The sequence below is a fragment of the Ranitomeya imitator genome, chromosome 9, assembly GCF_032444005.1.
Source record: "Ranitomeya imitator isolate aRanImi1 chromosome 9, aRanImi1.pri, whole genome shotgun sequence".
Classification (NCBI taxonomy): domain Eukaryota; kingdom Metazoa; phylum Chordata; class Amphibia; order Anura; family Dendrobatidae; genus Ranitomeya; species Ranitomeya imitator.
The window spans coordinates 14,881,999-14,909,786 of record NC_091290.1 but is presented as its reverse complement, the minus strand read 5'-3'; the positions used below and the strand labels follow the sequence as shown (position 1 = coordinate 14,909,786).

At 42.9% G+C, this 27,788-nt stretch overlaps 1 long non-coding RNA gene across 1 annotated transcript in view; it reads left to right on the top strand.

The window, feature by feature from the left end:
- LOC138649059 (uncharacterized) overlaps positions 1 to 9,022 on the top strand; it is a 126,111-nt gene extending 117,089 nt beyond the window's left edge. The window contains exons 2-3 of the long non-coding RNA XR_011315230.1: positions 758 to 1,022; positions 8,757 to 9,022. This is a non-coding gene — a long non-coding RNA (uncharacterized lncRNA). The remainder of the gene's footprint in view (positions 1 to 757; positions 1,023 to 8,756) is intronic.
- The last annotated feature ends 18,766 nt before the right edge of the window (positions 9,023 to 27,788 follow it).

Here is a 27,788-nt window from a genome sequence, read left to right as displayed (position 1 = left end):
CTTTTGTCATATATCTTCATTATCTGAAGTTGTTTTTTTTGTGCAGTAGAGAAAAAAAATCTATTCCTGTCGGGAAGCGCGGATAATTCTTAAGACCTCACGTATAGGGTTGAGCGACTTTTATTAGGTATATACTCACCCTCGGACACGCCCTGCTTCTTTCCGGCAGCCTTCCTTCCTAAGAATCAGCGCTTGAAGGACCTTCGGTGACGTCGCGGCTTGTGATTGGTCGCGCGAGCGGTCACATGGGCGGTCGCGCGACCAATAACAAGCCGCGACGTCATCTAAGGCCCTTCACGCGCTGATTCTAAGGAAGGAAGGCTGCCGGTTAGTACCAGGGTGCGTCAGAGGGTAAGTATAGCAATATTTTTTATTTTAACTCTTAATTTTACACTTAAATATGGATTCCGATACCGATTTCCGATATTGCAAACATATCAGAACTCGGGATCGGAATTCCGATACCAGATTCAGAAGATCGCCGACCTCATGGCCGACCCCACACAGGGTAGGGTCGGGTTTCATGAAACCCGACTTTGCAAAAAGTCGGCGACTTCTGAAAATGGCCGACCCATTTCGCTCAACCCTACTCATGTACATGACCATAAAAAAAAACTTCAATTGTGCGAAATCTTCTGATCATCATTTACTTATTAAAAATATCGAGTTACTAGAGATGAATCGATAATCCGTTTGAGTAAAATCAAATTCACTAAGTAGAAAAATAATTGCCAAAAATCTTTAATTTTTTTTGCAGCTCAATTGGCACAAATCCAACAAAACGGCGGCCGACATCCTGGATTCAAAATAGCAAGGAGGGGATTAAAGAGTAATTATAAAAAAAAAAATGATACCCACCGAGCCCTCATCATCAGCTTCCGTTGCCCCAGTCATGAATATGATCTTCGTAAAGTCGTATCTAGACTCTTTTAGTGCCCGACATCTTTGGTGTCTCCTTGGTCATACAGAAGAAGACCATACTAGAGCGGGCTGCGCTGCACAGAAGGACAGGTGGGGAGTCGGTGAGTATAATTTTGTTCACCCCTGTTTATTAACCTCTTGGGTCTAGAGAGATCTTAGAGGGTAATAAAGTGAATTTGATTCGCATTGAATTAGTTCGATGCTAATTGAATTTTCTGACCAAACTCGAGCTCAATTTGAATTTGAAATTTGTCAATTTGCCCATCACTAATCGTGATACTTTTAGCAGTTTGTGTCCTAATCCTTTCTGTAAAGCGACATCAGATAGAAATGATATGAGCTCTGTGTAGCTCCACCCACACCACTGATTGGCCGCTTTCTGTGTACTCTGTGCATAGGCAGAAATCTGCCAATCAGAGTTGGGGGCGGGGTTAGACAGATTTGATGAATATTAGAGCAAAACTATAGTAACCAGCCCAGAAGGTGACACAATACTGGAATAAGGCCCCTATATTTATGCTGCTCTCAGAGTAGGGGGCAAAAACTTGCTGACAGATTATCTTTAAGGAAAGCTGGGATCTGTGTTTTCAGTTTAGGTACAATAGCTATAGGGAGTCTATAGTGGTCTGAGACGCGCCTGCTGCTCTTATCATGTTACCTGCCTCCTCATATTGGCTCCTATGTATGTACTAAAGCCCACCATGATCAGAAAGTCATAAAACCACTGCATGAAGAGCAAGGACTGAATTTTCCTAAAATCCAGACTGCTAAATAGAGATTAAATAAAAAAAAACATATTATACTCACCTGTCCTAGCTCCTCTTCTGTCTTGTGACAGCTAGAGATGAGCGAACCTGAACTGTAAAGTTCAGGGTTCGTACTGGGCACCTAGTGTCCAGTGCTGAATTCCGAACATGGACTTTGGAGTTTGGAGAGAGAGACCTTTTACAGCACCAAAGTTTGGGTCTCCATTGATTTCTATGAGGTTCGAGTTCAAGTTCAGGTAGCGTTCTAGTACCCGAACCGGACTTTGGACAGGTAGAGTTCTGGCACTCGAACCGGACTTTGGACAGGTAGCGTTCTGGTACCTGAACTGAACCTTGGACAGGTAGAGTTCTGGTACCTGAACTGAACTTTGGACGGGTAGAGTTCTGGCACTCGAACCGGACTTTGGACAAGTAGAGTTCTGGTACCTGAACCGAACTTTGGATGGGTAGAGTTCTGGTACCTGAACCGGACTTTGGACAGGTAGAGTTCTGGTACCTGAACCGAACTTTGGACGCGTATAGTTCTAGTACCCGAACCGGACTTTGGACAGGTAGAGTTCTGGTACCTGAACCGTACTTTGGGCAGGTAGAGTTCTGGTACCCGAACCGGACTTTGGACAAGTAGAGTTCTGGTACCCGAACCGGACTTTGGACAGGTAGAGTTCTGGTACCTGAACCGAACTTTGGATGGGTAGAGTTCTAGTACCTGAACCGGACTTTGGACAAGTAGAGTTCTGGTACCCGAACCAAACTTTGGACAAGTAGAGTTCTGGTACTTGAACCGGACTTTGGACAAGTAGAGTTCTGGTACCTGAACCGGACTTTGGATGAGTAGAGTTCTGGTACCCAAACTGGACTTTGGATGACTAGAGTTCTTGTAGCTGAACCGAACTTTGGATGGGTAGAGTTCTGGTACCCGAACCGGACTTTGGACAAGTAGAGTTCTGGTACCCGAACCAGACTTTGGACAAGTAGACTTCTTGTAGCTTAACCAAACTTTGGACGAGTAGAGTTCTTGTAGCTGAACCGAACTTTGGATGGGTAGAGCTCTGGTACCAAAACTGAACTTTGAACTAAAGTTCTGTTGAACTCGACCATCCATGGGTCCCTCATCCCTAGTGACAGCACATCTGCTGCCATTGAGAACTCGCACCCCTCAGAAGGTCTTTGGGTTTTCAATAGCTAAGGCCAACAAAGTCACATGGGCACCACAGGTCAATGACATCATTAATGAACATTGGTCCCATGTAACTTCATTGGCATCAGAAGAACCGAAGACCGGCATGGAGGCCAGACAAGCTGCAAGCGGTAGAGGTGGCATAAGGAGTCAGATGAGGACCAATGAAAAGTGACTATAATGTTTTTTTTTTCATTTTCACCCCCCTTCTCGCTCTTATTTTTTATGCTACGGGGTCTGGAGAGACCTCAGAAAAATGAAAGATTTTCTGCCCTTAGAAATCGGGACACTTCCAAACTAATCTGATGGTTGATTTAGGCAAATCAGCCCAAAACAAATACCTAGATGGCTAGACCATCTGTTGGAAAAAAAAAGACATAAAAAAAATAAAAATTATAAATGTAAAAATAAATAAATGCATTTTCAATGGGCTAATGTTGTAATACATTTTTCTCAGATTTCTTAGAGACAAATTTAGAAAAAAACTACGTAAATAAAAATAGATTAAAAAAAGAAAGAAAAAAAATTAATAGATGAACGTTTCAGGGGTTTAGATTAATCTCATGTGTAAATGGATACGAATAATCTGAATAAATGCCATAAATTACGCAAATAAATAGATAAATAAAGTAAGTCACTACGTCTTCCTCTGGTTTAGATTTATAACATGTGCACAATGTCTCCTGGGACTGTCCATTGCAACCAACAAAAGACCAGTTAATCATAGGTGACAAACACAATATTAAAAAAAATCATAAATTCACCTAAATGAATAATTGATGTACAAATATAAAACCAAACAACTATTTAAAGCAAATTAAACAAATAAATAACTAAATAAATGAATAAGATAAAATAGCTACAATAAACTAAAAATTGTACATGGTTGCGAGCGAAAGCCATTTTATGAACAAAATTATAAAATAAATTAAATATATAAATTCAGAAATGAAAATAAATGAAAAAAATGCATAGCAAATCTTAAAAAAAGAAATAAATGAAATAAGATAAAATAAATAAAATGTTTAAATGGGTTCAGATTTACACATATGTGCAATGCCTAATGGGATGGCCCTAAGGCCAATCTATCAAAACTCACAGATAGTAAAAAAAACATCAACTAAATTAATAAATTCACAAATAAAAATAAATGTAGAAAAAATATAATAAAAAATGTAAAAAAAATAGATAAAATCACATCAAGTGAAATTATACATATATATATATATATATATATATATATATATATATATATATAACAAAAATACTCCATGGGTTCTGATTTACACATGATGTTAAGGGTATGTGCACACATCAGGATTTTCTAGCAGAAATTTCCTGACAAAAACCGGACATTTTTTACGCGTTTTTGATGCATTTTTGACGTGTTTTTGGTGCGTTTTTTTGTGCGTTTTTCCCACATGCATAGAATGGCGGGAAAAACGCAGAAAATCCGCAAAATTAATGAACATGCTGCTTTTTTTTACCGCAATGCGTTTTTTTGTGGAAAAAAATGCATCATGTGCACAAAAATTGCAGAATGCATTCTAAATGATAGGATGCCTACGTCTGCAGTTCGTAATGCGTTTTTATCGCATTTTTATCGCGAAAAAACACGAAAAAACCTGAACGTTTGCACAAACCCTCAAGGTGAATACGATTCTCCATGAACTTTACAAAAAATAAAATTTTGCTCAAATCAGAATTTTTCGGTCATTTTTTTTTTTTTTTTTTTTGGGGGGGGGGGGGGGGTGGGAATCATATGAAAAATTACCATTGGTAAAAAAACAGGCTCACCGACAAAATACTGATGAAAATTGGACCATTTTATATTTAACATATGAGAATAAAACAGATATAAAAGAAAGAGGCGCAACTATGTGCAATGCTTCCTGGGATTGTCAGCCAACTTATCAAAACGCGCAAAGTAAAAGAATAAACCCCAAAATAATACAAGTAACAAATGTTAAAAAATAAAAGAGGAAAAAAAAAAACCAATAAATAAAATAAAGTAATAGAAAATAATAAATAGAACCCATAGATTTATTACACTCGCTCAATGATTCCATTTTTACTGGCAAAGGCCAGTTGGTCATAAGTGACAAACAAGCGGAATATTTTTTATTTAGAAAAAAATAAATAAATCGTAACAAGCCCTCTTCTGTGACCTTTCTTGTAGAATAATTGATTGTTCTTGTCCTCAGCTGCAGAGAACTTCGGTTTGGCTATTGTGCGCTTTCACATAGAAATAATTCAGCTATTCTTTTGTTATCCGTGTTGTTGTTTTTTTTTTTTCGCTCTTCCTCCGGTAAACACAATATACAGTATTGGAGAGCGGCATACTAAGAGATCAATTGTCATAATTTGCTGGCAGCATTGCATTTAGCAAACGACTGATGATTGATTCAATAGTCATTGCAGGTGTTCCCTGGTATCTGTAATGGACTGTAAGTAATTTATTACAATTCCGCAAACTGTGGCTCCTGGGTTTAGGGGATGTTATTTAGTAATTACTTGGAGTATTGATGTCTTGCTAGAAAAGTAATACCAAGCAAACTATGTATGTACATGTTTTCATTAAGTACATTTGTCCTTTTTGAATAGCTGCGGGGGGGAAAAGAAGAAATTATTCGATGCGACTTTCATCTTTTTCACAGTCCTTTTCAAGCTTTTTAAATGACTTTTGGGAAGAAAAAGAAAATAAACTCTAATCTATATAGAGCAAAGAAAACAACGAATTCCCAGAATACTGCAGACGACTTTTATTGACTCGGGTCCATCATCGGGGTCAGGTACATTGACGACAATCTCGAAAGTACTGACATGTCTTTCTGGCGTGCACGCAAATGAATTATCAGACTGTAATTACATATTCATTGTATTTTAAATAAGAATTCCCAAACAGAGAGATGCCAGAGATGAGCGAATTGATTTGAAACAAATTAAATTTGCATTAAACTTTAAAAATATATCGGATTCACCAGAATACAAAATTATTGTTGCAATTTGCAAATTCAGCAAAATGTCCGCTACTTGCTGGATAGACTGGCCGGAAGTAGTTTAAAAAAATCTTATACTCACCTCTCTCTCTAATCTCCCTGAACCTGAACCACTGCCGCCGATCCTCTAATCGATCATCCTATCTTCTGTCTTCACCTCTCCTTTGTCCTCCCCATACCTGACCCAGGGCTGCTGATCCTCCAATCAATCATCCTATCTTCTGTCTTCTCCTCTCCTTTGTCCTCCCCGTCCTTGACCCACTGCCGCTGATTCTCCAATTAACCCTTCTATCTTCTGTCTTCACCTCTCCTTTGTCCTCTCCATACCTGACCCACTGATACCAATCCTCCAGTCAACCCTCCTATCTTCTGTCTTCTCCTCTCCTTTGTCCTCCCCATACCTGACCCACTGCTGCCAATCCTCCAGTCAACCCTCCTATCTTCTGTCTTCTCCTCTCCTTTGTCCTCCCCATACCTGACCCACTGCTGCCAATCCTCCAGTCAACCCTCCTATCTTCTGTCTTCACCTCTCCTTTGTCCTCCCCATACCTGACCCACTGCTACCAATCCTCCAGTCAACCCTCCTATCTTCTGTCTTCTCCTCTCCTTTGTCCTCCCCATACCTGACCCACTGCTGCCAATCCTCCAACCAACCCTCCTACCTTCTGTCTTCACCTCTCCTTTGTCCTCCTCATACCTGAGCCACTGCTGCCAATCCTCCAGTCAACCCTCCTATCTTCTGTCTTCACCTCTCCTTTGTCCTCCCCGTACCTGACCCACTGCTGCCAATCCTCCAGTCAACCCTCCTATCTTCTGTCTTCTCCTCTCCTTTGTCGTCCCCATACCTGACCCACTGCTGCCAATCCTCCAGTCAACCCTCCTATCTTCTGTCTTCACCTCTCCTTTGTCCTCCCCATACCTGACCCACTGCTGCCAATCCTCCAGTCAACCCTCCTATCTTCTGTCTTCACCTCTCCTTTGTACTCCCCGTACCTGACCCACTGCTGCCAATCCTCCAGTTAACCCTCCTAACTTCTGTCTTCACCTCTCCTTTGTCCTCCCCATACCTGACCCACTGCTACCAATCCTCCAGTCAACCCTCCTATCTCCTGTCTTCACCTCTCCTTTGTCCTCCCCATACCTGACCCACCGCTACCAATCCTCCAGTCAACCCTCCTATCTTCTGTCTTCAGCTCTCCTTTGTCCTCCCCATACCTGACCCACTGCTGCCAATCCTCCAGTCAACCCTCCTATCTTCTGTCTTCACCTCTCCTTTGTCCTCCCCGTACCTGACCCACTGCTGCCAATCCTCCAGTCAACCCTCCTATCTTCTGTCTCCACATCACATTTCTTCCTTCTCTCTCCTGGCTTGGTCTTGTGTTCACTAGGCTCCACATTGTTAGGTGAATAAAAATAGTGAATGGAAATATTGAAAGATGGAGTGTAGAAGATAAGAGATAGAAGATGGACGTGGGAAGATGAGAGAAGATAGAAAATGGATCATTGAAGAATATGGAACATAGAAGATGAAAGATGGAATATAGAAAATGATGGAAGAAGATGAAAGATGGAAGAAGATGGCAGATAGAAAATAGAATATAAAAGACGGAAGAAAGAAAATAGAAAACAGAAAATATAAGATGGAAGATAGAGGTCAGAAGAAGACAGAAGATGGAAAAAAGATGAAAGAAGACAGAAGGTGGAAAAAAGATGAAAGAAGACAGAAGGTGGAAAAAAGATGAAAGAAGACAGAAGGTGGAAAACAAGATGTAAGACAAATAACACAAAATAGTAGGCAGAATATAGAAGATTAAAAAAAAATAAGAAAAAGTTTGAAGACAGGAGATGGAAGATAGAAAATAGAAGATGGAAGATGGAGGTCAGAAAGAGACAAAATATAGAAAAAAGAAGGAAGAAGACAGAAGGTGGAAAAAAGAAGATGGAGGACATTCTTTTTTGGCCCAATACTAGCAGATTTCTTTATTCTAATTTATCCAAAGCAAATCAAATGTCCCCCGGAATTGAGAAGATGTGATCCCATTGTGACAGATTTCATGGTAATCCTGTGATGATGACTACTGAGAAGTGATCTCTACAGATCAGGAAGTGTCAGCCAAAAATGAGCCTCAGTGTTAAAACTGCAAGATTTCAGGACTTTATAAATGATAGATAAAGACAAGGAAAATTAGTCATGTGTTACGCAAGTATGAAGACACTTTTTTGGCTTTTTGCACAACTTGTCGTAAAACCACAATGTGCTTACATTTTTATGAACTAGGGTAACATACAGATTAAAAAAATACCCTTTAACGACAAATCAGTTCTGCTATATCGCTATTATGCACAGTTTTTGTGCTGATGCCTTTTCAGACCAAGAGCCACATAAAAAAAATTATCAGCTGTAACCCTAAGTCCCAAATCAGGCATTGGAGGTCGGGGCATTTTTGACAACAGTGTCTGCTCCAAGGGTCTTTATTACATAAATTTCTAGCAGACAATGGAGACTACAAGGTGTCTCGTCCTCAGTTAACAACCCTGTAAAATATTTGTTTCTGCCGCTTTTAATATCTTCCTTATGATTAATCATTTTATATCGCCAGTGTAAATCAAACTGAATACAAAATGCAAAGGAAAAATGTAAAAAAAACGAAAATCAATTGTTCTTCCGCAGCAACAGGTGGACAATCATCATCGCGGTCCTCGAATGACTCGGGGGCATTGTTTATCATCTGCTTATAGTGATTCAATGTTTTTTAATGTACTTTTTATGCCGGATCTTGAAGAACGGGCCACTTATTTCGAGGATTTATTTTTTTCTTCATTTTTATCTCTGTAAACCAAAACGCTTTGTGTCGATAAGTGTAATCCCCTTTGCCTTTTATTCCCCCGCAGGAACGATGCAAGCAATTCCAGCTGGATATCTGCAACGATGGATTCGTAATTGCGCTAGTGAGAAAACTGACAAAATACATCTCGGGCTTTTATCTGAGAAGATCGTGGAGTATTGTAATCTGGAGAATGAGAACGCTGCGTTTAGCTTGTTCATAGACTTTTTCCAAGTGCGGAATTCAATTCTCACATATTGGCATTCCTCGAGGCAGCATTTCCTGATGTAACTGAATATCAATCCATTAAATATTATTGTGATTAACTTTAAACGGGAGTTTTGCTTTCCGATACAGAAAGCTTTTTAAATTATGTTTGGTCTGGTTTATCGAATAGTTTACCCTAGCAGAAAACTGCTCAAAGGACATAGAAGGTTTACATCTTCTTGGGTGTGGCCAGTTGGGCTTACCAAATTTGCTTCAGCTCTCACATCACATGCTATAGCACAGCCTATCAGAAGATACTATAATTGTCATTGTTAGGACATGGATAATGTCCTGTTCTCTCAGGGTTAATGTTGCTGGCCTCCCTTTGAAAATAGCTGGCCTCCCTTTGGATCTGGGAGGGGTATTTATACTCACTCCAGACTAGGATTCCATGTCATCTATATGTTCATCTGGTCTGTGTGCCTGACCCTTGAAATGTTTGCTCAGTTTGCAATTGTGTTATTTGCTCTCCATGCGTTACTCTGCTTGTTTGTTCTTTGGGGTTTCTGACATTTGACTTCTCTTCTGACAATCCCCTGTCTCTCCCCTTTTGATACCTTGTGATCTCCTGGCTCTGATCTTAGCTTGTTTGACTATTTTCCTGTGTGTATCGTCTCCTCTGCACCCCGGCATCTAGCTCTGCCCCCGACCACCTCCCACTCTGTCACATGGTTCAGGTCCTGTTTACCTTTTTAGTAACCCAGCGCATTGCTCCGTTCCCTTGCTGCTATGTGCAGCTCTCCCCGCAGCAGTAATACCTGGGAGCCATGACAATAATAAGCTGTATAAAAGCAAAAGCAGGGAATGCAGCAGCCATTGTGGGGTGAATCTGGATAGTAATAGAACTTCACAGATTAGCCATAGAAATAGAGAAAGACAGACAAAAAGCACTGAATAAACAATAACAATAGTGTGCGTCAGCACAGCAATGAAGAAGATTAGTGTGCGAGGTAAAAGAATATTGCCATACTCCTCTTTTCAGGGCAATTTGAGTCTTTGGAGTGTTTTCGATCCACAATTTCAAAAACTGGTTTATCTCAACTGGTTGCCTAACGAAGATGTTGCTGACAGGTTCCATTTCATTATTTGCCTTAATCATTGATGTTAATAATTTAGCAGATGGATCTCTAAGGAAGAAATTATTAATAATTAGTAGGTGAATAAATACAGGAGGGAAATTTTAATACATTAATAAGTGAAGAATTAATAATGGTGCAATTGAGTCATAAGGGATAATAATAAAGAGACATAATTCATTTAAAATAATCTACTATATAATTGTCTAAGAGTCACTTTCGTCTGTCTGTCTGTCTGTCTGTCACGGATATTCATTGGTCGCGGCCTCTGTCTGTCATGGAAATCCAAGTCGCTGATTGCGACTTTAACGCATATTTGTGAGATAGTTTATCAATGAACGGTCACTTTAAATGTAGCATTGGTCATAATAAATTCATACGCCATTAGCCAAGCTAAGGACGATTTAACTGTTGGAAGATAACATTTTGCCTTCTTTGCCGTCGTTAATGCCGAATTCTATCAGAAGGTATAAAATGTTCTGAGATTTTTATGAGCTAGGTGTCACTATATCAACAAAAAACTTTACGGGAACAGACACACGGTAAACATCAATCAATTCTAATCCTCCAACAAACACGGTGAGGTTTTTCCGCTGAGCTATTAGATGCCCGGGGTTTACAATCTTTTACATATTTTATCTTTAAAGTTATGATGAAACTTTTTGAAAGTCTTTTGTACAAAAAACCGAGACGTTGAGATAAAAAAGTAATAAAATAAATAAAATGAAAACAGTACACACGAAGGAAGATTCCACCAGTCGAGAACATTGTACGACGAGATCAAGACGGATTTATTTCCAGAAGTTGTAAAGTCTTTTTTTATAGTATTGTGGTTTTTATTGATATTACAGTTGTAGTTTTATTATCCTTCTTATTCAGCAAAGGTAATGAAAATTGACGATTTTCTTTTGGACTTTCTGCAGTTGCTTTGCTGCTTGTGTCGTTTTCCTTTGTGTCATTTTAACATAATATCTAGTAAAATATACAGTAGGAGGAGCTTTGTAAAAATTTGTCCCCCATAGCGGTGGATGCGGGTGGCTCCAGTTTTATTTAATTCTATGGCAGAATGAGGGGAAGCTGTTTAGTACTTATATAGTAATTAGATTAAAATAATAATAAAAAAACAAGATAAAGATAAGTGCAATTTTTTACTGCTACGTTTTATGGGGGTTTTTATGTAACCAGTCCATTCTTCTGTTAGGCTACGTTCACATTAGCGTTTTGCGTGTTTGCGTCGGGCGACGCAGCGGCGACGCATGCGTCATGCGCCCCTATATTTAACATGGGGGACGCATGGACATGCGTTGTGCTGCGTTGTGCGACGCATGCGTTTTTTTGCCGCAAGTGTCGGGCGCAGAAAACGCAACAAGTTGCATTTTTCTTGCGTCCAAATTTTGGCAAAAAACGACGCATGTGTCGCAAAACGCAGCGTTTTTGCGTGCGTTATTATTTGCGTTGCCGACGCAGCGGCGCACAGCGCAAATGTGAACGGAGCTTTACTGAGAAATCAGTGTTGGAACTGATATGGAAATCAGGCTGAAGAGCTATTTACAAATCTGACGCCTCTGTCACTCCAGCTCTATTCCGTGCAGTGCGCCAGCTCCTCATACTTGACTGACTGTTCCTTTGACCTGAAGTTGCACAGTATTGTTAGAGGAGGGAATTCTAACCTACTCAGGTGTTCCGTCTTAGGTACCTAAGCGATGAAGTAATAATCAGAGAGACAGACTGTGTTAGGAGTCGAGTTTCCTCTGCTGCACAGGGGGAATCTCGATCCGTCTCCGCTGCGGTCTCCCATTCTCCTCCAGCCGTAGTGGAGCCTGCTCAGCAGGGACGTCGATCCCAGCGTCTCGCTCAGTCTGACTCTGTGAGAAGAGTTACTGCTGCTTCTCCAGCTTCTGCCTGTAAAGCCTATACTGGTCAGCAGCGAGTGGACTTCTCTGGGACTAAGTCCTTGTCTGCGCACACTGAGCATGCCCAGGGCAAGATCTCCCGTTGGAGATCGAGGGTCATGTGCTCAGGCTCTGCAGCGCATTCTATTGGTCCTCTTGGCAGGTCTTGGAAGGGCAAAGTTTCTGTGGCCGCTTCCTGTCCTGCAACTATATAAACTGCACATGACCGCACGGCCATGCGCTAGTGTACAATTTAATACGTGTGTTTGTTGTGAGTGCAAGTCGTTCTTTAAATACCCCTACCCTATTGTATGATTGTTCGCGTATGGAGTATGGCTGCTATCTAGCGCCCGACTTATCACTCAACGTGTCACACACGTGTCAGCGTCTACTGCTGTGACCGCCAGTGCGGTGCCACGCGCCAGTGTGCGCTTCCTGACCCACGTCTGGGTGCTTAGTGGTGCCTGCCAGCACGGCACAGTTCGCACTTCGGTGCCTTAATTATATAATTCCTTTCACACCCAGTAGCGGTGTAGTGCCAGCAAGGGTCTAATCGGACTACAATCCCTGTTGGGGTTTAGTTCGCTGACCACTTGCTCGCGCTCTATGTGCGGTACCGCGGTCCTGTGACGCAACAGGATCGCTTTCTTCACGCTGGGTGAGGTTTAACCCACGCGTGTATACTTTTGAATACCGCCATATTGTCTGTCATTTCCTAGCAGCAGGTTTCACCTGCACGGTGGACCCCGGACTGCGAACGCATCTATATCATCTCTCTTGGTGCGTTCCGCCAGTCCTAACATTACACTAGCGCCAGGGTCTGGCTAGTGATGACAGACAAACAGCAATCTCTGCGGCATATCCAGCAGCTGGAGGGTAGGTTGGCGGCTCTCGAGAGCGCGACCTCAGCTGTGGATGTTACTGCAGTAGCTGTACAGGCTGCCAGCGTGGCTGCAGCTACTATGTCCATTGCCACCCCTGTTCCGACATTATCTCGCCTCCCGCTGCCAGAAAAATTTTCTGGTGATAGCAAGTTTTGTAGGGGATTTGTGAGTCAGTGCTCTATTCACCTCGAGCTCCTGGCTACACGTTTTCCCACAGAGCGGGCTAAGGTGGGATTTATTCTGTCTCTATTGTCGGACAGGGCGTTGGAATGGGCTACGCCACTGTGGGAGCGTGGCGATCATGTGGTGCAGAGTGCTCCTCTGTTTCTGAGCGCTCTGAAACAGGTCTTTTTAGGACCTCAAGTCACCCATGATACTGCGCTCCAATTGCTGGCATTAACTCAGGGTGAGTCCTTGGTCAGTCATTTTGCCGTCCAATTCCGCACCTTAGCATCTGAGCTGGATTGGTCGGATAAAGCTCTTATCCCCATATTTTGGAGGGGCTTGGCTGACCACGTAAAGGACGCTCTGGCCACTAGGGAGATTCCTGCCACACTGGAGGAGTTAATAACTGTCTCCACTCGAATTGACCTCCGTTTTAACGAGCGGAGGTTAGAGCGAGCCCAGTGTAGGCAGAGGCTTCGGCTGGCTCCTACTTTCGCCAAACCTCTGGAATTTCCGGTCCTGGTTCCTGAGTCACATGAGGCCAGGGAAGTGTCACAAGCAGGATCTAAGTCCCGGACCGCTTGTGCACTCAGGGTCTGTCATGTTTGCCAGCAGTCAGGACATCTAGCCACCAGATGTCCTCAGCGTTCGAGGAAACGTCAGCGTCTAGTGGTAGTAGGTGGAGGTACACTAGACACGGCGACGTTTGCCTCTAAGTTGTCCTTTAAGGGGACAATTACTATTGGCTCATTCTCCCACTCGGTAGAGCTCTGCGTGGATTCTGGGGCGGAGGGCAATTTTATGTCTTCTGCCTTTGCCCAACGTCACGCAATACCCCTGGTTATGCTTGCTCAGCCAGTAACGGTGCGAGTGGTGAATGGGTCGACATTGTCCTCACAGATAACACACCAGACCATCCCTTTTACTCTGTCCATGTCGCCATCTCATCAGGAGATAATTTCTCTGCTCGTCATTCCGGAAGGAATTGATGAGGTCCTGTTGGGAATACCTTGGCTACGGTACCACTCTCCTCATATCGAGTGGTCCTCAGGCAGAATTCTGGGTTGGGGTGAATCTTGTGGGGGTAGGTGTCAGAGGGAGTGCGTTCAGGTTGCTACTACTGAGGTACCCGCAGATCTATCCTCTCTCCCCAAGCAGTATTGGTCTTATGCAGACGTGTTCTCCAAAAAGGCGGCGGAGGTCCTTCCGCCTCATCGCCCCTATGACTGTCCTATTGATCTCTTGCCTGGTGCTGAGCCTCCCCGGGGTCGAGTTTATCCGCTATCTCTCCCGGAGACGGAGGCAATGTCACAGTACATCCAGGAAAATCTGGCAAGAGGATTCATTAGGAAGTCAGTGTCACCTGCTGGGGCAGGGTTCTTCTTCGTGCAGAAGAAGAATGGGGAATTGCGCCCATGCATAGACTACAGGGGTCTTAACGCCATCACCGTTAAGAATAAGTATCCTTTGCCCTTGATATCTGAGTTATTCGATAGACTTCGGGGAGCAAGGGTATTTACTAAATTAGATTTGCGGGGTGCTTACAACCTGATTCGCATCCGTGAGGGGGACGAATGGAAGACGGCCTTTAACACCAGGGATGGGCACTATGAATATCTGGTGATGCCCTTCGGGCTCTGTAATGCCCCAGCCGTTTTCCAAGACTTTGTGAACGATATCTTCCGGGATATGCTTTCCACCTCGGTCGTAGTCTATCTGGATGATATTCTTATCTACTCTCCAGATATTGACTCCCACCGGAGAGATGTTTGCAAAGTCTTCGACCTCCTACGGGCAAACTTCCTCTATGCCAAACTGGAGAAGTGTATGTTTGAGCAGGAGTCTTTACCTTTCCTGGGCTACATCATCTCGGCCCAGGGATTGGCTATGGATCCTGCCAAACTACAGGCAGTAATGGACTGGCAGGAACCCCATTCTCTGAAAGCGGTGCAGCGCTTTATGGGGTTCATAAATTACTATCGTCAGTTCATCCCCCACTTCTCAACCCTGGTAGCTCCCTTGGTATCCCTCACCAAGAAGGGAGTGAATCCTAAATCGTGGTCCGAAGAGGTCTCCAAGGCCTTCACTTCTATTAAGTCCCACTTTGCTAGCGCTCCCATCTTACATCGTCCCGATGTGGATAAGCCATTCCTAATGGAGGTGGATGCCTCTTCCGTTGGTGCAGGAGCAGTCCTCTATCAAAAGGATGCTCAAGGTCGGAAGCATCCATGCTTCTTCTTCTCAAAAACCTTCTCACCAGCGGAGAGAAATTACTCCATCGGGGATAGGGAGTTGCTGGCAATGAAGTTGGCCTTTTCGGAATGGAGACATCTCTTGGAGGGTGCTCGGTTCCCATTCCAAGTCTTCACGGACCACAAGAATTTGGTCTATTTGCAGACAGCCCAGCGGCTGAATTCTCGTCAGGCCAGATGGTCCTTGTTTTTCTCCCGGTTCCACTTCACTCTACATTATCTCGCCGGGGAGAAGAACATTCGTGCTGACGCTCTCTCTCGCTCCCTGGTGTCAACTGTGGAGGAGGAGGACGAGCCTCGGCTCATTGTCCCTTCAGAGAGTCTGAGAACCGTAGCTCCGGTTTCGCTTGAGTCTGTGCCTCCGGGCAAGACTTTTGTCCCCATCAATTTGCGTCCGGAGGTTCTCTCGTGGGCTCATTCGTCCAGAGTGGGTGGACACTTTGGGGCAAAGAGGACATCTGAGTTGTTGGCGAGAATGTATTGGTGGCCACATATGGTTCGTGACGTTGGAGACTACGTTCGGGCATGTGTCTCTTGTGCCAAAAATAAGTCTCTCCGTCAACGGCCAGCTGGGTTGTTATACCCTCTGCCGGTGGCAGACAGACCCTGGGAGATGGTCGGGATGGACTTTGTGGTGGGTTTGCCCAAGTCACGTGGCTGTACTGTCATTTGGGTTATCACCGACCATTTTTCTAAAATGGTGCATTTGGTGCCGCTTCCCCGGCTACCTTCTGCACGGGCCTTGGCAGCATTGTTTGTTAAACACATCTTCCGTCTTCACGGTATGCCAGACAAAATTGTCAGTGACCGGGGTCCCCAGTTTGCGTCTCGGTTCTGGAGAGAGCTTTGTCGCCTTCTCAGTATCGAGTTGAATCTCTCTTCGGCATATCATCCCGAGACGAATGGGTTGGTGGAGAGAGCCAACCAGACCTTGGTCACATATCTGCGACATTTTGTCTCTGCTAAACAAGATGACTGGGCATCTTTGCTACCGTGGGCGGAGTTTGCTCTTAACAATGCTGTAGCTGACTCCACTGGACAGACCCCATTCCTCCTTAACTATGGTCAGCATCCGCGGGTACCTGTGCCCATGCCCGTGTCTTCCGCCGATTCCAGGGTGGCAGACTGGGCTGTGGAGGCACGGGACATTTGGGATCGCACTCAGGATGCCATTCAGGCTTCCAAGGAGAGAATGAGGTCCTCCGCCGATGTTCATCGGCGCCCCGCTCCGACCTTTCCTCCTGGCGACTTGGTGTGGCTCTCCGCCCGTAACATCAGGCTGCGAGTTGAGTCCACTAAGTTTGCGCCTCGCTACTTGGGTCCCTTCAAGGTTCTCGAACAGGTTAATCCTGTGGTCTACCGCCTGGCTCTTCCTCCACGCTTGGGTATCACCGACACCTTTCATGTGTCCCTCTTGAAACCCGTATACATGTCCCGGTTTTCCGAGTCATCTGCCGGGACATCGGGTTCGTCTACGGACGATTAAGAGGTGAACGCTATTTTGGGGTGTAAGGTGGTACGCGGCAAAAAGTTCTATCTGGTGGATTGGAAGGGTTATGGTCCAGAGAACAGGTCATGGGAGCCTGCTGAAAACATTCGGGCCCCACAGCTCATTGCTGCCTTCGAACGTAGCGAGGCCCAAGGATGGGGGGGCCCTAGGAGGGGGGGTAATGTTAGGAGTCGAGTTTCCTCTGCTGCACAGGGGGAATCTCGATCCGTCTCCACTGCGGTCTCCCATTCTCCTCCAGCCGCAGTGGAGCCTGCTCAGCAGGGACGTCGATCCCAGCGTCTCGCTCAGTCTGACTCTGTGAGAAGAGTTACTGCTGCTTCTCCAGCTTCTGCCTGTAAAGCCTATACTGGTCAGCAGCGAGTGGACTTCTCTGGGACTAAGTCCTTGTCTGCGCACACTGAGCATGCCCAGGGCAAGATCTCCCGTTGGAGATCGAGGGTCATGTGCTCAGACTCTGCAGCGCATTCTATTGGTCCTCTTGGCAGGTCTCGGAAGGGCAAAGTTTCTGTGGCCGCTTCCTGTCCTGCAACTATATAAACTGCACATGACCGCACGGCAATGCGCTAGTGTACAATTTAATACATGTGTTTGTTGTGAGTGCAAGTCATTCTTTAAATACCCCTACCCTATTGTATGATTGTTCGCGTATGGAGTATGGCTGCTATCTAGCGCCCGACTAATCACTCAACGTGTCACACACGTGTCAGCGTCTACTGCTGTGACTGCCAGTGCGGTGCCACGCGCCAGTGTGCGCTTCCTGACCCATGTCTGGGTGCTTAGTGGTGCCTGCCAGCACGGCACAGTTCGCACTTCGGTGCCTTAATTATATAATTCCTTTCACACCCAGTAGCGGTGTAGTGCCAGCAAGGGTCTAATCGGACTACAATCCCTGTTGGGGTTTAGTTCGCTGACCACTTGCTCGCGCTCTATGTGCGGTACCGCGGTCCTGTGACGCAACAGGATCGCTTTCTTCACGCTGGGTGAGGTTTAACCCACGCGTGTATACTTTTGAATACCGCCATATTGTCTGTCATTTCCTAGCAGCAGGTTTCACCTGCACGGTGGACCCCGGACTGCGAACGCATCTATATCATCTCTCTTGGTGCGTTCCGCCAGTCCTAACAGACTGCTCGACGTCTTTCCAAATAGTGTCTCTTTATTGGGGGTAGGGTGTTCCTTTATAGTACAAGATCAAAGGGAAATGAGGCATTACACAATAATTTGGCAGAAATATAAGTTATACAATGGGTTGTCAAACACATCCTGGAATATGAGATAAATTACATTTAAAAAATGTGGGAGTACTTCCCAGAACTTTCCATATGTCAGTGTGACCTAGTCCAAAACTTGACGTTCTCAGGAAGAATTGGGCTGAAAACAGAGTTTTGCAAACAACAATATGTCTTTGAACAGTTTTTGGGAATTGTAAGAAAAACCATCAGGCCATAAAAATATCAGCATGTAGACAGATGATAACTAGGACACAGGACATCTTGCATAATATTATTTTCTGCTATTTTATTCAGAAAATGGAAAATAACCACTTCTCTAACAGTATAAAGGCTGTTAGTCAAGCAGGAGAAGGCGGTGCTGGATAAGGAATAGAGCTGGGGTGACAGAGGCCTCAGATCTACCATAGTCATTTGCACATCAATTCAAACGCTAATTTCTCCATAATGGAGGATTGGATTGGTCAAGTAAAGATATTACTGGACTTGTCTTTGAAAGAACAATATGCATATAGACACAGTTTGGAAAGTGAAATCTGCTGACAGGTCCACTATTCAGACAACCCTTTCTCAATCACTGTGTTCGCCCTATGTAAAAAAATAAAAAATAAATAACAACCTAAACTCACCTCTGGTGAAGACGCCATAATAGTAATGTCAACACCCGTCTTCTGGAGCTCGTGTGATATTGTTATGTCACATGAACCCTGAAGTCAATGAGCAGCTGCTTCAATCTCACCTCATTTAGACAGAAGTGGCATACGGAGGACGTCAGAGAACAGTGACAGCTCTCGCTTCATGGGTTTCAGCTTCATCAGAAGAAAGAGAGAGTGAATGAGCGACTGATTGTTATATCACATCAGCCAATGTCATGAGAGGCCCAGGAGACTAGGCACAGCCATCGCTAGAACAATACCCGCACCGGGGGTGAGTATATCTGTTATTATTTTTGCATATGAGAAATATAGTAATGGAGAGGAGCTTGTCTGAATACTGGACTTCCCCTTTAAGACACAAGATAGGGAGGTTGCTAATGGTGTATTTCATTTATTACAAGTTATCTCCCACCCAGAGAAGAGATGGCCACTAGAATCCCTAATGATCACCAGAATGGTGGAATACAGTTGGAATACAACAATGGTCCCAAATGCACAATGCTACTCAATTCAATGTCTGTGGGACTAACCAAAATATCTAAATACGCCGCTGGTCTAGATCACGCTTTGAATAGATCAATGTTCACCCTCATTGAAATAAATATAAATTGCCATGCCGGTCCTTTAAAGCAATGTTGTTATGATAGCGTAGCAACTCACTCGGGAAAATAAGTAACACATTAAAACTGCAACTGACCATGCCGTTCCTGTACAGACAAGAGATCCTAACCCCGCAGTCCCTAATGGTTCCTACTTGAGCTGAGATAGCCCTAACCACACACTAGATGATGGCAACTTGGATCTATGCTGCCTGAAAGGCCATTAAGCACTTCATGTTCCTCCCAAAGAATCGGAAGGCAGAGCAGAGTGCAAATTACCGACAGAAGGGAAAGTGTGCTGAACTAGAAAGAGATCCCAGTGTGAGTAAAACAAACCACAAAATGCAAAATAAAGGATTAACTAAGTACTGTTAGAGAACATGCCACCTACTTCCTAAAAAGGAACAGAAGATAGGTGGTGGGTAAAGAACATAAACAGCAGAGAGACAAACCTAAGCTGATCTTTCACTCACTGGCTTAGTATGGCTGACAAGCCAAATAAGACTATCACCAGCAGAAAATACCAGCAGGGAGAAGGTATATCATGTTGCACCGGAAAGGTGATAGGGCAGACAAATGAGTAAATGAAAACACCTGATACCCTAAAAAGACTGAAGCAAGGGTAACATAAACTAAACACCTGGAGAAAAGGTGTATCTGCTGTGGCTCGGCAAACAGAGCAGCTGACCACAAAGCACAGGCTCAAGGGTTCGAAATGAAAATACTCGTGTCAAGTGCACCAATTTTTTTCACCAAGAAAAAAGAAAAAAAAAATACATCGGCATGAACTACAACCAGTGGTGAGGTTTAGTCTTCACCATTTTCTGGCTTTGTTTGAAAAAGAAAATTGAGAAGCCATACTAAAACAACACCATGGGCCTTCTTTTTTAAATTGTCCACTAGGGACTGCAACATTTTCCAGGAATAATAAAGAGAAAAGACGGCGTCCTGCCCTTCTATCAGTGTGTAGCTCTTTAGCCAATCTCATGACAAGTAGCAAAAAAGTAGACTGAGACTCTTCTGGGATTTCTTCTTTAGTCATAATTTGCACTGACAGGAGAAAAAAATATATATTAAAAAAAAAAAACATCTGCACACCGTCAAACTTTTTTCATCCAATACCCAAAGGTCCGACATTGCCCTCCCTTAAATCATAAAGAGGACAAACATTCCGATCTGTCTCTTAAAAGATGACAATTAGCATAACCTCTAATCCTTCTGACTGACAGCGTGCCGGTGTACACTCTCATCCTTTAGCTATAATATTTATAGAAGCCATGATCCTTCTCCACCAATGGTGACCTCCAGCCGGCTCTAAGGCTTACCGCTGAGAAAAATAATTCACTTTTGAGGTGCGGAATAGAATAGAACTGCTCATCTTCTTAATAACTTTAATGTGTCTGTCATGTCACAAATTTATCAGACTCCTGAGCCCATCTGAGCCGCAAACGTTCGCTTTTAATCTAATACCTGGGTTGACTGCATGCGGACTTAATAGCTTACCACAACTTCGCGTCTTAAAGTCTCTCTCTCTCTATTTTTCTTCTTAGTCAAGGAAGTCACTAAAAAAATAAAAAGGAAATAAGCTGATATTATACTTGGTTGAACAACAGATTAATGTGAAAAAAGTTTAAAAAAAGATACGTAAATATTTTTGTTTTAAAAAAAATTGATTTTTGATGAGTGAATCGATTTTATACAAATTGTGTTTTTTTTAAAAAAAATCACAGCAAATACAAACAATTTCAAAATTGATTCTACAAAAATGTTCACCTCTATTTTATGCAATGCATAAGTTTCCATCATCCAGAGGAGGCTCAAGTGACCTCAGCTTTTCCATAATGCCTTGCAGCTATCACATCACATGATATAGCACAGCCAATCAGGAGAGACTATCATAGGCTATATAAAAGCCGAGGCAGAAAAAGCAGCAGCCACTTTGGGGTGAATCTGCATAGTGTGATGATGTCAGAGCTCACAGCTTAGCATTAGGGAGAAAAAAAACGATTACCCATACCCATATTTGAAGAGGCCACTGTGACATAAGTAAGTTTGTGTTTACGTTAAAGAAATTGACAAGGGTTGAATAAAGGATTAGAAGATCTCAGAATCCTAGGCGTCTTTTCAGGGCAACTGAAGTACTTGCAATTTGTAGTAAATTAAGTTGCCATGAGTAACATTTTTGGGAAAAGTTGCCAAATTGTAATTTCAAAAGATTTACGGTAATCATCTCAAAAATTTATATATCACTGGCTGAAGTGTTGACCCTCTACAGCCGGAGTTGGGTGATCAGACTGCCTCAGTTGAGTGCAGTGAGTATTACTCCTTTTATTCTTTTATCACATTTTGAGAATTCAAAAATATTGTGGAAGTCAACGACCTCTTTAAGAGTTATTCAAGATATAAAAATGGTATTTTTTCCAGAGAATATTATGGTCAATGTCTTGTGTTGCAATACAGCTTCCTTCATTTTAATTATAATGAAGTGCATTACCAGACCCAGATGAGCAAATTTTTACCCAAATTTTTGATTCATGGGAAACCAAAATTGTAATTATTTGATTCATACAATCACCATTTTGTTGGGTTCTTTGAAGGCTGAAAATGTGTTAAAATAATTTGAATACATTATACTCACCTTAATCTAAGCCCTCATCTGACAGAATATGAGGCCTCCTCCACAGCTCCCCCATCCCCTGTTCCGGTTTCTCCTGCATTGAGTCCAGTGATTGACATCATATGGTCACATGTCATTGATGTCAACGTCGTTCGTCGCACAGTGATGCAAATCGCTGATCTAACTGCCAGATTAACTGCAGACCCATGTATAGGGTTAGGGAGCTGAAGAGGCATCAAAATGAATCAGCTCCATTTTTTCCTCCAGACCCCAAGTCTTAATACACAACAATTGGAATGGAGACACTTTCAACTTGGTAAAAGTTAATTCAGACCAACTGGAATCTGTTGTCTGATTCTTTCAAATTTTGGGTGTTTTTCTCATCTCTCATCAAAAAGTGCTAAACTTATGCTTAATAAGCCACGGCAAGTGTAACCTGAGGTTCCTGGGCGAAAATGCAAAATCGGGCTTCACAACAACTTGTCGCCATTTATGTGTAGAGCAAAGAATGTTGCTGATGAATAGCAGTTAACAGTGGCTTCCCTCTGCAACCGACCATGGCTTCCCTCTGTTATTGACCATGGCTTCCCTCTGCAACCGACCATGGCTTCCCTCTGTTATTGACCATGGCTTCCCTCTGCAACCGACCATGGCTTCCCTCTGTTATTGACCATGGCTTCCCTCTGCAACCGACCATGGCATCCCTCTGCAACTGACCATGGCTTCCCTCTGTTATTGACATTGGCTTCCCTCTGCAACTGACCATGGCATCCCTCTGCAACCGACCATTGCTTCCCTCTGCAACCGACCATGGCAACTGATCATTGCTTCCCTCTGCAACCGACCATGGCTTCCCTCTGCAACCGACCATGGCTTCCCTCTGCAACCGACCATGGCTTCCCTCTGTTATTGACCATGGCTTCCCTCTGCAACCGACCATTGCTTCCCTCAGCAACCGACCATGGCTTCCCTCTGCAACCGACCATGGCAACCGATCATTGCTTCCCTCTGCAACCGACCATGGCTTCCCTCTGCAACCGACCATGGCTTCCCTCTGCAACCGACCATGGCTTCCCTCTGCAACAGACCATGGCTTCCCTCTGCAACCAACCATGGCTTCCCTCTGCAACCGACCATGGCTTCCCTTTGGAACAGACCATGGCTTCCCTTTGGAACAGACCATGGCTTCCCTTTGGAACAGACCATGGCTTCCCTCTGCAACCATCCATAGCTTCCTTTGCTCATATGCAACTCTGCAATAGGATTGAAGGATAATGATGGGTTGCCATGGCATACTAGTGCATAACAAAGGCTCCAGGTCAAAAATAAAAAGTGATATTTAAAAAAAACAACTTAAAAAAGTAAACATTTAAAAAAATGCCCATAATTGAAATGACAGTTACTTTAAAACTGCTAAATTAGTTCTACACTTGTTAAGGCTATGTGCACTTTTGAAGAATTTTTTAAAGAAGAGTTTTTCTGCTTTATGGTTGGGCAGTGCTTCGCTTGGAGCGTATTCTGTTTTGTCTTACAAGGCAGAAGTGGGAAAAAATGGTCAAAGCATAAAAAATCTAACCAGCAATCTGGGTTTACAGTAGAAATGGATGGGAAGAGTCTTCCATCATTTTTAAGTGATTTTTATAAGCAGTCAAAAAAACTCCTCTAAAAACTTTCTGTATACCTAACCTAAATGTTTTTAAGATACATATAAACAATGTCATAAAAAAAGTGGCTAGATCGGAGGAGACTAGCTGGCAACCAAGGATACCAAACATCTTTCATCACAAGTTGCGACTGAGCTGCAGAGCTGAGGTTCAAATGTCACCAGTTAACCTATATAACCATGATGCTGGGGATCATGCATACAGTATGTAAACTTACTGACCCAGGGGAGAGTCAGATGTCCGCATAACGTTGACGAAGATCGGAACGTAATACTAGGGCTGGCCATCAGCTCTCCCCACAGGAGCTTGATAGCATGTATTTCTATGGCGTTGTCACGCTTGGGTGAGGAGAGCCGCCAGCCAGTCCTTGCGAAGCAACCCTCGTCTGAGTGTTACGGCAGTGTGACTCTTCTCTCATACTGAAATATAGTTGAATTCCTGGTCTTCTTGTTCTTACTTAATGTGCAACCACAACGAGGAGAACTTTGACCTCTTAGCGGTTTCCATCAACCAGAAAGACTTCGAATGGAGCAGCCGCCAGAATAGTTGACCATCACTTAAATCAACCTACTCCAGACAAAATAATCTAGTGAAGAGGAATGAAGGTCTGTGGGCGATCATTATATTAAAGGAATTGTCCTGTTCTGAATACCACCTTCTTAAGAGCTTAATAGTTGCCATCTGGTGCAGAAGATAAAGAGCCTACATACCTCCCAGGCAGGCACTGCTCCTTCGATCTTCTTTCCATCTGTCCTAGGCTTTATGCAACATTATTACATCTGCAGTCAACCAGCTGTCCAGAATTGAGCATGCACTTTTAGATTTTCTGCACTAGACTCCAGCTTTTAAGAATAGGTTGTCCATCAGTTTGGTCCATTCATAAGACCTCCTATAGACCTCCAGTATTCAGGGATTTTTCACCTACCCTATGGGTAGGTTATCAATTTAATTTACGGGTAAACCCCTTTAGGACTTCCTCACATACTTTTTCATATGTTTTTTTTCAGTTTCTAACATTAAATTCTATGACGGTTTGTAGCGTTCCGATGGAGTTTTTTAGGCAGTTTCGAAAAGAAAAGGTCCTTTTTGTTTGTTGGTTTTCCTCTAGGCAAAAAAGAAAAAGTCTATAGGGAAGCCAACAAAAAAATAGACAGCCATGATTAGAATCAATTATTTACATAATATTTTCTTTTAGTAGTGTTTTGGTGATTTTTGGGGGGATGTGATACTTTTGTCATAAGCAACATCTTACAAGTTTTATTTAAAAAAAATAAAACTTGACTGCCTTGAACAAAAAGTAGCGAAACCCTAAAAGTCTTCCGAACACCGATGATCCAAAACATAATGGGAACATTGGATTCTCATCGTGACGGTTTACAAGGATTGCGTATGACTTAACCCTTTGAAGACTTTTAAGGATTGTGTATGAAGGCGGACTTAACCCTTTGAAGACTTTTTTTCCCCTGCATTAATCTTCCCGGCTGCTTCTTCGGTTGTCGCATTGCCTTTCTCCAACAGTTAAGAAATGGATCCGTCATGAAAGTCATGTCACTCGCATGTGACTGAGATGGATCAGAAAGTTTATTCTCGCTCTGCACTAAGCTTCCCAGCCACCTTATAAAACATTAATCTATTGGAAAGGATAAGATATGATCCGTCACACAAAACATGTCATAACTATTTTGATAAAGTATTTGTAATACACCAGAACAGATGGCTCTTCCATACCGGTTGGCATTAGAGAGACTTTTGCTGACAGGCACATATTAAGCAACTGCAATTTTGTTTTTTTTTCCGCAGCACAATCAGATGCATTCCCCTATTAATCAATCACAGCTGGCTGGCTTTTTGACAGCTGGAGCTCGCAGGCTTTCCTGAATTGAAAGCCTGGTGCTATTACCGACTCATAGATCCCACGATAGATGAAACGGTGCAGGCCGGACCGAACGAGATATCAAGAATGGATCTGGGTCCAACTAAACAGATATTGTCGCATATGCCGGCCGCTCCTTCCAAGGGGGATGCGTTCCCAGATCTGGTTTATTTAAGCCGATAATGGCTCATTGAAAGCACGTTTATTCTTCAATCAACCACCATTCATGTTCAAAAAAAATCTCCAAAAATAACGATGGCGATTTTTTTTTGCATTGAAAATAGCAAACCATTTAAAAAAGCGTAATGTAAAATGTCCAAAAAATATCATTTAAAGAATTATTCAACTTAATTGCATTTTTTTTTTAAATTTGTTTTAGTTTTATGTATTTTTACTTATGTTTCGGAATTCCAGAAATAATCTAGATTTGCCATTAGTGGAGTAAGAAAGGAGGATGATTTCAGAAAAAAAGAAAAACACAGCGGAAATTATGTGCATTATTTAAACACTTTTAGAAAGTGTTTTTGATGCATTTTTTACGCGGTTTTCAATGCTGCTAAGTCATTTTGAGGTCAATGGTAAAAAAAAAAAAATACTGAAATAAAAAGATTGAAATAATATACAACTGTTAGAAGTGGGTCGATTTAACATTGAATTTGTTTGGAATTTTTAGGAATTTGCTGAACGCAACAAATTTGAGCGATTTTCAATATACTTTGCAAATATGGATGCTGCTATTTGACACATTGCAGGAGATTGTATTAGCCAGAGAATGATCGCATGACCTTGGGCAGGTTTCTCCATAATATATGCAGCTATTGCATCACGTGGTATAGCACCACCAATCAGTAGGGAGCATCATTGCCTGTATAAAAGCCGAGGCAGGAAAAGCAGCAGCCACTTTTTGTTGAATCTGGATAGTGAGAGGACGTCACGGCTCATAGTTTATCCATAAAGGGAAGGACGGAAAGTAAAAAAAAAAAACACTCAGGAAACTGAACAGATAGGGTGTGAAAGAGAATTATAGAATAATATCATACATGTTTTCAGGGCAACTGGAAAATATGGAGTATTTTCGGGGAAAATTTCAAAAGAGTCACTCATCTATAATAAATAAGCTTCTAATTTTTATTATTATTATTACTATTATTATTATTATTTTATAAAAAATCACATTGACAATAAAAGTAATTTTAGTATTTTTGTGTAATAGTAATAGCATTAAAAACTGTTACTTACCTGTCCTGGCTCTAGCGCTGGGCTTTGCTTCCTTTCCCTACGGCTGGCTCCATCTATGCCAGTTCACATTGGGTTTCTGTGGTCACCTGGCAAACACCTCTGATATCATCCAGCAAGTTATTTTGAGGCCGGCTCAGGCTGCTATGTGCCTTGTGAGTATTCAGGAACTAACATGTCCTGTTACCATGGGATTTTTCAGCAGTTAATCTGATCTAACGCTTGATTGTGTTCTAAGCAATTGTCTAATTAACTTCCCAGATCCTCATAATGGAAATTCTGCAACCAATTGCTACTTCCAAGCTTAGTCCAGCTAATCCTGATGATGCTATTGCCTTCTCATCTCTGCTCTATCAAGTTACTCATTTGCTAACGCATCTCTGCCATCAAGGTAACCGATAATTTATTACTTTATGTTATCCTTGCTGTTCCTATGTGTAATCATATAACTGCCTCAATATATCATATTGCATATACATCTCTATTGCTCCTGTGTTTGAATGCTCATCTGCTAGCAAGGTACCAGTTTCCTATACGTCTCTGCTATTCCTGTGTATTAGCCACACTTCTGCTAGCAAGATGACACTTGTTTACAGATCTTTGCTATTCCTGCTTTTTAATGCCTTTCTGCTGGCAAGATGCCAGTTACCTATACATCTCTGCTATTCTTGAACAAAACACCACTTCCGCTAGCAAGGTAACAGTTGCCTAAACATCTCTGCTATTCCTGTGTTTAAAACCAGCTGGCAAGATAACAGTTGTCTAAAGATTTCTACTATTTAAGTGTTTAATTGCCTTTCTGCTAGCAACATACCAACTGAATATACATCTTTGCTATTCCTGTGTATAGCCACACTTCTAAGGCTACGTTCACATTAGCGTTGCGCCGCCGTGCGTCGGCGACGCAACGCGCGACGCACGCTAAAACGCGCGCAAACGCGCGCAAAAACGCGTGCGTTTTGCGACGCGTGCGTCGTTTTCCGACGAAAATCGGACGCACAGAAAATGCTACATGTAGCGTTTTCTTGCGTCCGACGCTAGCGTCGGAAACGACGCACGTGGCGAAAAACGCCACCAAAACGACGCACGCGTCCCCTATGTTAAACATAGGGGCGGGTCGCCGCTGCGTCGCCGGCGCAACAGCGACGCACATTGGCGGAACGCCAATGTGAACGTAGC